Source organism: Coregonus clupeaformis, chromosome 1, assembly GCF_020615455.1.
Source record: "Coregonus clupeaformis isolate EN_2021a chromosome 1, ASM2061545v1, whole genome shotgun sequence".
NCBI lineage: Eukaryota > Metazoa > Chordata > Actinopteri > Salmoniformes > Salmonidae > Coregonus > Coregonus clupeaformis.
In genome coordinates, this window is record NC_059192.1 from 78,021,964 (window position 1) to 78,034,484 (window position 12,521).

General features: G+C 40.4%; 1 long non-coding RNA gene across 1 annotated transcript; it reads left to right on the forward strand.

The window, feature by feature from the left end:
• The first annotated feature begins 5,380 nt into the window (after positions 1 to 5,380).
• LOC121584378 lies at positions 5,381 to 8,496 on the forward strand. Its single transcript, XR_006003705.2, has 3 exons — positions 5,381 to 5,478; positions 6,034 to 6,120; positions 6,998 to 8,496. It is a non-coding gene; the product is annotated as an uncharacterized LOC121584378 (long non-coding RNA).
• The last annotated feature ends 4,025 nt before the right edge of the window (positions 8,497 to 12,521 follow it).

Below are 12,521 nucleotides of genomic sequence, written 5' to 3' on the forward strand. Positions count from 1 at the left end.
CAGACCAGAGGACATTTCTCCAAAAAGTACGATCTTTGTCCCCATGTGCAGTTGCAAACCGTAGTCTGGCTTTTTTATGGCGGTTTTGGAGCTGTGGCTTCTTCCTTGCTGAGCAGCCTTTCAGGTTATGTCGATATAGGACTCGTTTTACTGTGGATATAGATACTTTTGTACCTGTTTCCTCCAGCATTTTCACAAGGTCCTTTGCAGTTGTTCTGGAATTGATTTGCACTTTTCGCACCAAAGTACGTTCATCTCTAGGAGACAGAACGCGTCTCCTTCCTGAGCGGTATGACGGCTGCGTGGTCCCATGGTGTTTATACTTGCATACTATTGTTTGTACAGATGAATGTGGTACCTTCAGGCGTTTTGAAATTGCTCCCAAGGATGAACCAGACTTGTGGAGGTCTACAATTTTTTTTCTGAGGTCTTGGCTGATTTCTTTTGATTTTACTATGATGTCAAGCAAAGAGGCACTGAGTTTGAAGGTAGGCCTTGAAATACATCCACAGGTACACCTCCAGTTGACTCAAATGATGTAAATTAGCCTATCAGAAGCTTCTAAAGCCATTACATCATTTTTTTCTGAATTTTCCAAGCTGTTTAAAGGCACAGTCAACTTAGTGTATGTAAAGTTCTGACCCACTGGAATTGTGATACAGTGAATTATAAGTGAAATAATCTGTCTGTAAACAATTGTTGGAAAAATTACTTGTGTCATGCACAAAGTAGATGTCCTAATCGACTTGCCAAAACGATAGTTTGTTAACAAGAAATGTGTGTAGTGATTGAAAAACGGGTTTTAATGACTCCAACCTAAGTGTATTCACACTTCAACTGTATGTACAGTGACTTTATGCCCTTCTCCTGTGCGTCTAGTTTACTGTTAACCCTCGGGGCACAACTGAGCGATACAAAGTAGGTTTTACTTCAGTGCTTAGTTTAATATATACTCTTAATATTACCATTAAGGGTTTCAATGGAGAGAATTACTGTACTTTCATGGCACTTAAAAAGGCAGATGTAGTAAACTGCTCTGAGAGTCTAACAGAGCTGGAGTTTCTAAAGTTAAACGTACTGCCTTGAGGTCAGTGAACTGTACCTTTAAGGCCACTGGGCCCAATTAGTTAGAATAATAAAAAATAAGTGTCCACGTCCCAAGTGGTATTTGATTTCTACAAGCTGCATCTGGCAGATTGACATACAGTATAAGTATGTTTTAGAGGAGGTGGTTTTAAAGCTATGATAATGATAAAAGAGAATATGTTCTTAGTCAACTTACCGGTCACCACCAGTCATAACTAGTGCATTAGATATGGAATATGGTTTCATTTGGGACACAAGCATTGTTTCCTTCTAAGATTCAGTAGACAAAGTCGACAGGTCACACTAGACAGATTTAATAGGTGTAGTGGGAGGATCGGTTAGCTAGCTAGCCAGAGATAAAGGAAATGTGCCAGAAACAAACTCAGCTGTGGTGTTTAGGGAATCATGTCTCTATAATAGCCAGCGTTGCAGTCAGATAGCAGAGCAGAGTACTCCCCCCTCCCCCAGCCCCTGGATGCATCCCAAATCACACACTTTTCCATTTATAGTGCACTACTTTTGATCAGAGCCCTATTGGGCCCTGGTCAAAATTAGTACACTACATAAAGAATAGGGTGCCATTATGGACACGGTCCCTGACTTGTCCTCCTGTGTGTTAACTAACACTCACCAGAGCGCTGGGTTGAACTGGGACTGTGAGCCAGAGAGAACGAGACATGCAGGCTAGCTATCTCACAGCAGCAAGGTGACCTAGCCTACTGCCCCCACAGTTGGACGGGAGAGACTGCTGAAGAAGTCAGAGGGGATTTGGTCAGATATACAGTACCTACATAAAACACCAATTTGTATCTCTTCTGGGACTTCAGTGGCAGGGGAGAGACTACTGAAGAAGACGAAGTCCATAGAGAAGTCAGTTATAGCGGGTGATTAAGCAGTGTGGGTTTTATGTGCAGTTTGTGCATTGGACGTGTTGCCTGACCTGAGGATACACGAAAGGATATATCAGTTGATATAGCATGACATTTTATGATTTAATTTCATTGACGAAATCTTGAAATCCTCATTATGTACTGTATATATGTATGTAATATAATATTTCCTACTGGGTTTGTTGTTATACATGCATATATGCTAGTGATGCTATAGATGGATTGGTGAAGAGGTTAGATGCCTGGGTTCTTGGTTCCCCTCTATAACTGCTAGGCCTCAGTCCTCAGTCTTGTCCCAGACTCTGTCTGCATTTCAAATGGCACCCTACTCCCTAAGTAGTGCACTATATTAGGAATAGGGTGCCATTTTCAAGTTTCAAGTTTTAATGTCACATGCACAAGTACAGTGAAATGCCTTTCTTGCAAGCGCTAACCCCAACAATGCAGTAATCAGTAACAATGTAATACAAAAAAATAACAAGGTAGAACAAAAACACGAGATATAAAAATAAGAAACAAGAAGAACATGATAAAGTAAGAAGCAGACTCAGAATCTACCTCCGGATAACTACCACTAATGAAGGTCTCCTTTAAGATCTCTCCAGCAGGTAGCACCCAGCTCAGTCAGTCATCACAGATTAGGTCAGTGGAACGTACGTCTATACTACGTCCGTCGGCTGGCTTCTAGGACGTCTGATTGCTGCATGATGGATAACTGATGGAATTAGTTTTTACCTGGCTCTCTCTATTGTCAAATCTTTTCATTGTCATCGTCAGACAGGGGCCTACGAATGAAGGGGATTGATGAATGAGGGAGCAGAGTGTCAGAAACACCCTTGCTCCTCGCCCCTGGGCTGTGTTCCAAATGGCACCCTGTTCCCTATATAGTGCACTACTTTTGACCAGAGCCCAGGGTGGGATTGTTGTTGTAAACGCCAGAAGAACCCCGTGGAACATGCTGGGAAGAGATAGGACCTTTTTATGGTGGACCTTTTATCTTTCATGTTGGGGTGACATCCACATCCATGTGGGAAACCCAATTATTGGCATGGGGGTTGGACGTAGGTATCAGGAATAGCTAGTGTTGTTGTTTTTAATGAGCTTTGGTCTGAACTAAGGAGTAAAATAAAAACAGTCTTCAAAATAAATGTCTAAAACCCGCTGATACTGTGTTTAACAATATCATCAAGGAAGAGTCCAGGGCCTACATTTAAAAAAGCAGGAGAGGAATGAGTCTCGTAAAAATGTGCATAGGCACAGCCTTTTTTTCTCTCTCTCTCTCTCTCTCTCTCTCTCTCTCTCTCTCTCTCTCTCTCTCTCTCTCTCTCTCTCTCTCTCTCTCTCTCTCTCTCTCTCTCTCTCTCTCTCTCTCTCTCTCTCTCTCTCTCTCTCTCTCTCTGTGTGTGTGTGTTCTCTTCTGACCTTGCAGCTTCCGTGCCCCATCCATCTTGGGCTGCTTAGCCATTTCACTGGATTCATACTGTGCACGATTAACGCAATTCATCACCACAATCATCCTCGATTAATCACCCCTTTCCAATGAATGTTTTGACATCCAGTTAATTTTCTGCTGATGATTTATCAAATTATAATCACCATACTCTGAAGGAGTCATTCATTATGTTAATACATAATAATGATGCCAAAGTGGATTGAATTTTAAGTAAGTTCTCTGGGATTATAACATATGCGTTATTGTGAGTAATGTTTTACAACCTGTTCTTTTACAGGGCTAGGACACTCCAGGGACTGAGCCGGCCCTAATGTTATAATAATCAATGCAGAAAAAGGCAGGTTCTTAATTCCATTTTTTCTCCACAAATTGTTTGGCCAGGGCACCCAGAGCATGAAGAAAGTTACATTAAATTCAAAGACTCTGATTTAAGATGAAGTAATTGAAGTTTTCACTAATTTAATCATGGCTTCAGTCACAGTCCTACAGACAGAGAGAAAGCAAGGACTTTCTTTCACTTTTCTACACTCAGGTTCTTAACTATTCATTGAAGTTTTCTGCTCATCATTATCTGGGTCTAGAGAAATATAGGGAAATCCAACAGGACAATTGCCAGCCATTTAGCCTATTAGTCATTAGGAAATGAAAATATATATTTTCCATTAATTTGTATTTGCTTTAATGCAGTATATACATTAGTGCAGTTATTGTGTAGTGTCAACCTTAACCGTGCAATGTTGTTAGGCTTCTTTGAAAACAACACAATACGTACTAATACCTTAATGTGTTTTATAATGTGTTTTATTATTAAAATGATGAAGCCACCCCGTCATAGGGAGGGACTCTCTGTGTCAGACTATATTAACTGTAATTGCTGAATGGTTTCATTGCCTAGTCTTGGGACCTCTTGCTTCACTGGCTAATTCGAGGCTACATTCAGATTGAATTTATTGTCTGAACAGCTTACGACATGCAAAAACACAAGTCTTTTGTTTTGCTGTGTGGATGACTACATGTCTGAGACTCAAATGGCACCCTATTCCCTATATAGTGCACTACTTTTGACCAGAGCCCTATGAGCCCTGGTCAAAAGTAGTGCACTATAAAGGGAATAGGGTGCCATTTGGGATGCAGTCCATGTCAACGTAGGCTGAATAAATACTGTTAGGCAATTCATTAGTCCAGTGCTCTACGTGCAGCGTGATGGGGTCAAGTGTCTCGTTCCCCTTTTAGGGGTTCAGTGTCAGCTTGTTGTTCCAAGTCACACGATGACGGTAGACATTTCTCCAAGAGCCTAATGATTTTGATAGTTTAGTGGTATGGATCTAAATAGGAAGTTAAGAAAATATATTGTCCATTGTTTTAATTAACACCACAAGTGCATTTAGTAGAACCCATATTTATGACATATATATTTTTAAATGATATTTATGTTGCATACAGCTTATCTTTATCAGGTGAAAGTGTTAGATAAATGTATTACGGCATAATGATGAATAAACCTGGCCCTTAGAAATGAGAGAGCATCCAAGTCTTCTATAGTGAAGTGTAAAAACCCTTGGACATCTGGCTTTGTTGGCCCTAATAGTCTTCCTACCAGGGGACTGATTTGGCTGTCCTCTTGTGTGTTGCTCTTGTATCTCACTTCCACCAATTCTGGCAGGCTAAGTGGTCAAATTGAGCCATTTTGTTTCACTTTAAAATAAACCTAGACCTATTATGGTGATTTTTCATTAATGGCCGCTCCCTTATCCCTCAAAATGCCCATCTCTGTGTGTCTCTGTCTCTCTCTCTCTCTCTCTCTCTCTCTCTCTCTCTCTCTCTCTCTCTCTCTCCTCCTCCTCTTCGGTTCCCCAGATCTAAAGTGAAATGCATTGTGGGTAACCTTGTAGAGGGGGCCTGCCTGTGTTTCTAGTTTCTGTGACCATCTGGTGTGACATGCAGGCAGCAGCGGAGGCTCGGCGTAGGGGCTTGGCCTATGGGTCCTTGTCAAAAGTACTGCACTACATAGGGAAAAGGATGCCATTTGGGATGCAGACTCAGGGCCTGGTAATTTATGTTGCTTTATTCATCTACTTTCTGTATCTTTTCTCTGTCCTTTACTCACCGCATGGCATTTCTTTGGCTAAATTGTTTGAAGAATTACTGTAGTTGTTACTGGGCTCTGTAAGAGAAGCTAGGCTTGCGTTCCAAATGGCACACTATTCCCTGTTCAGTGCACTACTGATCAGGGCCAATAGGGCTCCAATAGGGCTCTGGTCAAAAGTAGTGCACTATACAGGGAATAGGGTGCCATTTGCAGACGCTCCCTGGGAAGCCTTCCCCATGCTGTCCAAGTTGAGGGCCCTGCTTAGACAAAGGCCTGTTTTCTTAAGACAAGATAGAGCCAGCTCCGCACCAAGAATCTTCCTACGCGGTGCTGTCCCTTGACACAGAATTATTTGACCCCTTTGAATGGACATACTCATGGGTTGTGTCAAAGCATTTTGGGTTCGGCTCCTCTTTCATTCACATGATTCAAACTCCAAATCCAAATCCATCTTTAAAATTACATCTTTAAAATCTTCTTGAACATTTATATTTTTGGACAATCTTATTCTACAGAAATCCACAGCTAAGCAGGATGGTATGGCTAGAACAACTCTAGTGGGCTTGTCAAATGCCATCTCTACCATCAAAGACCTTTGTTAGGTACACCTCTTGTAATACTATCTCTCAAATGTTGTATCTTGAACTGCTGTATCAACCCCCCCCCTCCCCCCCTTCTTGCTCATGTGTTGTTGCTTTGCAGATCATTTGACTGCCATTTCTTGATTAATTGAGGTTAATAAAAACAAGGGCTTCTGTTTTCAATGTAATTTTAAAAATGGGCTACGTCCCAAATGGCACCCTATTATTCTGTATTATAGTGCACTACTTTTAACCAGAGCCCTGCACTACGTAGGGAATAGGGTGACATTTGAGACATAGCCATGTTCTTTTCCAAAAACAGCTAAGCAACTGCTACCTATTCTCATGAAATACAGTAAAAGTGGGCTATTACAAATCAATACTGGAACAGTACAGTGTTAGCACTATAGACCTGAACGAATACATCTTTCTTTTAGGCCTAGTGCTGCTGTTCACTGTGGCGCAAACACTCCCTTGAGTGCAGTTTATGCTCTTTAGCTTGTTAAATTGCCTTAGAAGTATGAGCTTAAACCTCTAGAGTCAGCGCCTCTAGGGTCAATGTCTACTAAGCTAACATATGGAATTGTTTTAAGAAAGTCATACCATGAATCCTTTAGCTATTTGATTTTGAATTATAGGAACCCTGTAGGTATATATACAGTACCAGTCAAAAGTGGGTGTGTCCAAACTTTTGACTGGTACTGTATGTGTATATACAGTATATAGATATATACATTTGACCTTTCTGCTATTAGTCCACAAAACACACTGAATAACACATTCATACATGGCAAAACAGATAGTCAAAAAAAATATCAAAAGGAAGTATGTTTTGAAGTATGTTTCAAATATACCTTTGTTGGAAAATGACCTATTCAATTTCATTTTTACCTCACAGACACAGGTGACCTTCAGACGAGTCCTGTGAAGATTGTGGGCATCGTAGAGCAAAACAGACATGTCTGTGTTCGTGAGAGTCTCCAATTTCTATTAATAGAACAGTGATTGCAATGCCGATTTCCACGTGGGCGAGTGCTCAGGGCTTCGACAATCAAGATATCCAGAGCAGTAAATGTGCCCCCATAAGAGCCAGAGACTATGTACAATAGAGTGCATGGCCAAGAAATAACAATGGCTGTAAAATCACACTGAGGAACCTCATAGAAGTATCAAAATTAATATCAAACAATTGTAGTCTACAAAATAGCACTGAAACAAACAATATAGATTCTACAACAAATTGTCATATAGCCACTATATGACGATTGTGTTCTAGAATCTATATTGTTTGTGTCAGTGTTCCTTCAGTTCCGCCTGCCCTTGATATCTGTCACCCGAGGTGCAGATAAACAATGGGCCTATTTGAAAACAAAGATCTGATTATGGGGGAACATTTAATCCCAGCTTGACGTGTCAGCAGGCTGCATGGGCAACAACTTTCAGGAGAGCCCTTTGAAGTGGTCTTTTCAGAGTCTTGGCTCATTACACAATAAAGAGCACTTCGCATGTAACTGAAGTGGCTTGGGAAATGACGGCTAATGATGTTGACAGCAGCAGAGAATTACAAAGGAATTTGACTAGTCTTGCACAAGCTCTTTACGTCTTTTTGTAATAGAGTAGAGGAAGGGAGATGCATTTTTTAGTTTTCGCATCGGGTCTGGCTGAGTTGTTGTACAACAAATCATCAAGAAGGATTTTCTATCGACACAATTTAATGAATGGGGAAAAAACTCACCAATGTTACATAGAAAGGACTAGGCTACATCATGCATGATATTTACTTGTTATTTTTCCCAGTAGAAATTGTCTAATTACAGTCTAGTGACTCTCAGCATTACACACATTTTGAGACCAGGTTATTAACACCCTAACACTGAAAAGTGTCATCGAATTTACAACAGGAAAAGGTGTTAGGGTCTGTAGCAATACTTGTCAAAAAGAGCAGCTTAATACCAATGAAAATATACCAGTTCCTTGACCCGAATACCCCCAATGTTAAACTGTCGCCTGTCTTTGAAAAGTCACCAAAGTTGTCAACACCCTATCCTCTTTTAACTGAGAAGGCAGTGCAATATAGCAACATTGATAAGTAGACTTGTTTAATTAACACTTTGTTTGTTAATTTGAAGATGTATAAGATACATGTATTTTCTTAATTTAAGCATAGTTATTTTTCTTAATTTAAGCATTGTTTAGTTCATGTTCAACTAATAATTTACAAATGATGCCAACCAATTTATTTCAAGACTGAAATCCTAGTTTGGGTTCTATCATTATAGTGGAATCCAATCTTAATATTTTAGGAGTTCTTATTTTGTATAGAAATATGCATCTTAATTTAGCCGTAGCCCTTTCCTGCAGTCAAATGACCTAATGGCCTCATGGGTGGAATGTTATTTAAAAATGTCATGATTTCATAATTAATAAATGTTTATTTTTTTTAAGAGCAACAAATCTGGTGTTTCTATGTCAAATGGTTTTGTTATATTTCAGTCTTCTGTAATGTATATAAAGTGTAATATTGGGATGCAAACTCAAACTTCTATACATTTCAACTCTGTATCTGACATGGTACCAGTGTCTTCTTTTTAAGTCCATAACCATGTGAGTGAGGTGTATACTTTTGTTTCAAAGTAGATTTGTTGAAGACTACCAAGAATCACTCTGACCCTGATTTAGCCCACTGCAGTTAATTAAAGTAGCTATCAAGTTCACATAAAAAATTGCCTTTGTACTTTATGACATTGGTATAAAACTACAATACATTATGTTGAACCTAACACTTTACCAGATCTGTGGAGATGTGAACATTCTGCAATGGGCTTCCCATTGGCTATACATCAGTTATCCATCTCGTTCTTTATCATGTCCGAACAATAGGTGGACTAATCTTGATCATGAGACTGTGAATAAAAGGGCAGGAATGTGAATGGTAAACACACATAAGAGGAGAGAGAGGCACCTGTGAGGACAATATCTTCAACAGGGGGAGGGGGAACAAAATGCGCACAAGCGCCACATCCCAATTGGCACCCTATCCCCTATTTAGTGCACTATTTTCGACCAGGCCCGTCAAAAGTAGTGCACTATATAAGGGATAGGGTGCCATTTGGGATGAACTCAAGGCAGCTGGAAACCTTTTAATTAGTGCTTAATTACCTTACCAGAAGAACATAGGTCAGTCAGGGGCTTGAAATGATTTGTGTCAGCGAGAAGGTGAGCGAGCAAAGGTAGCTGCGTTAGCAAGCTGCACGTCTGACTCTGTTGAGTCAGAAACTAATAAGCATAGGTACAGGGTCCTGGAGAATGACAACCCAGGTGATTAATGCATCTTTAAACCTTTCCTCAAGCAAGCCGCCCTAAGGCCTAATTCCAATTAAACAATCAGATGGTTTCATTTTCTATTATACTGAACAAAAATATGTGCTGAAATAAAACACACAAAAAAGCTTATTTCTCTCAAATGTTGTGCAGAAATGTGTTTACATCCCTGTTAGTGAGCATTTCTCCTTTGCCAAGATAATCCATCCACCTGACTGGTGTGGCATATCAAGAAGTTGATTAAACAGCATGATCATTACACAGGTGCACCTTGTGCTGGGGACAATAAAAGGTCACTCTAAAATGTGCAGTTTTGTCACACAACACAATGCCAGAGATGGCATGCTGGCATGCTGACTGCAGGAATGTCCACCAGAGCTATTGCCAGAGAATGTTATGTTAATTTCTCTACCATAAGCCGCCTCCAACGTCGTTTTAGAGAATTTGGCAGTACGTCCAACCGGCCTCACAACTGCAGACCACGTGTAACCATGCCATCCCAGGACCTCCATATAAGGCTTCTTCACCTGCGGGATCATCTGAGACCAGCCACCTGGACAGCTGAGGAAACTGAGGAGTATTTCTGTCTATAATAAAGCCCTTTTTGGGGGAAAATCTCATTCTGATTGGCTGGGTCTGGCTCCCCAGTGGCTGTGATTTCCTTATATGAACTGTAACTCAGTAAAATCGTTGAAATTGTTGCGTGTTGCGTTTTATATTTTTGTTCAGTATATTTAGTAAAAGAGGTATTAGTGAGTTAGTTTCCTATCTACCAATAGCACTGTGAAGCGTTTACGATTGTGGTTGTATTGATTACATTTCTGGTATCAAGGCTTCTACAATACATAATATCTGTGTGGGGAAACGTGGAAGTATTTTGTCCAAAAGGCACAGCAAGCTGTCTTTCAAGCTGTCTTTCAAGCTGGCTTTCAAGCTGGCTTTCAAGTGGCTTTTTCAATCACTGACCAGATGTGACAGCTGCTGGTGACTATGCTGGTGACCATTACATGTAGGTTGACTGACAAATGAAATATTTTGAAACTGAAAAATGTTTGTAACAAACTGTAACTATAATAATAATGATATGAAGTAAAAATGCAGACTTATCATGAACACATTTAATAAATTGACTGTAACACTGTCATAAGCCTCAGGGATCAAATTTGTATGATTTCATAAGCCAGAAGGGGAGCCAAGCTTCTCTGTAAATACCTACCAGGACCAGACAAAATATGTTATCTGCAGGTTTGCTAGCCAATTCTCTCCTCATGGACCCCCAGCAATTGCAGTAAATACTGTATATATGAAAGACACCTGTTTCAACTTGTCAATTAACACAATAACAACACCTAAGGAATTTTAACAATATAATATGGCTGACCAGAATAAAATACCCTGTATGGTTCTTCAAAAGGATATACAAAGAACTTTTGAGATTGAGGATGGTTCTTTATAGTACCATTCTCCATAAAGGTTATTTCTATAAAGAACCATAAAAATGGTGCTAAATAGAACCTTTAACAATGGTTCTTTATAGAACCTTAGGAAGTAGTTATTTATAGCACCAGAAAGGTTCCATTTAGAACCTTATGAGCATGGTTCTTTCTAGAACCTTAAAAAAATAAATCTATATAGCATCAAAAAGGGATCCGCTATGGTTACAAGCCGAAGAAGCCTTATTTGGCACTATGTAGAACCATCTTTTTTTACTGTGTAGGTCAAAATCATCTTAAAAAGTCAGTCAGTCTCCTTCCCTTCAAATCCAATCCAGTATCACATTCTTATATCTAGTCAACCAATCCAATATCCCATTCTTATTATGCTTACCTACGGCCAACCAATCCAGTCACATTCGGACATTTTTACCTACAGCCAGCCAATCCGGCGTCACATTCTGAGATTCTTTCTGACATGCAACCATATAAGTCACCTTATAATTTACAGCCAACCAATTATTCGTCACATACAGTACAGTGAGGGAAAAAAGTATTTGATCCCCTGCTGATTTTGTACGTTTGCCCACTGACAAAGAAATTATCAGTCTATAATTTTTAATGGTAGGTTTATTTGAACAGTGAGAGACAGAATAACAGCAAAAAAATCCAGAAAACCTTATGTCAAAAATGTTATAAATTTATTTGCATTTTAATGAGGGAAATAAGTATTTGACCCCCTCTCAATCAGAAAGATTTCTGGCTCCCAGGTGTCTTTTATACAGGTAACGAGCTGAGATTAGGAGCACACTCTCAAAGGCAGTGCTCCTAATCTCAGTTTGTTACCTGTATAAAAAGACACCTGTCCACAGAAGCAATCAATCAATCAGATTCCAAACTCTCCACCATGGCCAAGACCAAAGAGCTCTCCAAGGATGTCAGGGACAATATTGTAGACCTACACAAGGCTGGAATGGGCTACAAGACCATCGCCAAGCAGCTTGGTGAGAAGGTGACAACAGTTGGTGCGATTATTCGCAAATGGAAGAAACACAAAATAACTGTTAATCTCCCTCGGCCTGGGGCTCCATGCAAGATCTCACCTCGTGGAGTTGCAATGATCATGAGAACGGTGAGGAATCAGCCCAGAACTACACAGGAGGATCTTGTCAATGATCTCAAGGCAGATGGGACCATAGTCACCAAGAAAACAATTGGTAACACACTACGCCGTGAAGGACTGAAATCCTGCAGCGCCCGCAAGGTCCCCCTGCTCAAGAAAGCACATATACAGGCCCGTCTGAAGTTTGCCAATGAACATCTGAATGATTCAGAGGAGAACTGGGTGAAACTGTTGTGGTCAGACGAGACCAAAATTGAGCTCTTTGGCATCAACTCAACTCGCCGTGTTTGGAGGAGGAGGAATGCTGCCTATGACCCCAAGAACACAATCCCCACCGTCAAACATGGAGGTGGAAACATTATGCTTTGCGGGTGTTTTTCTGCTAAGGGGACAGGACAACTTCACCGCATCAAAGGGACGATGGACAGGACCATGTACCGTCAAATCTTGGGTGAGAACCTCCTTCCCTCAGCCAGGGCATTGAAAATGGGTCGTGGATGGGTATTCCAGCATGACAATGACCCAAAACACACGGCCAAGGCAAC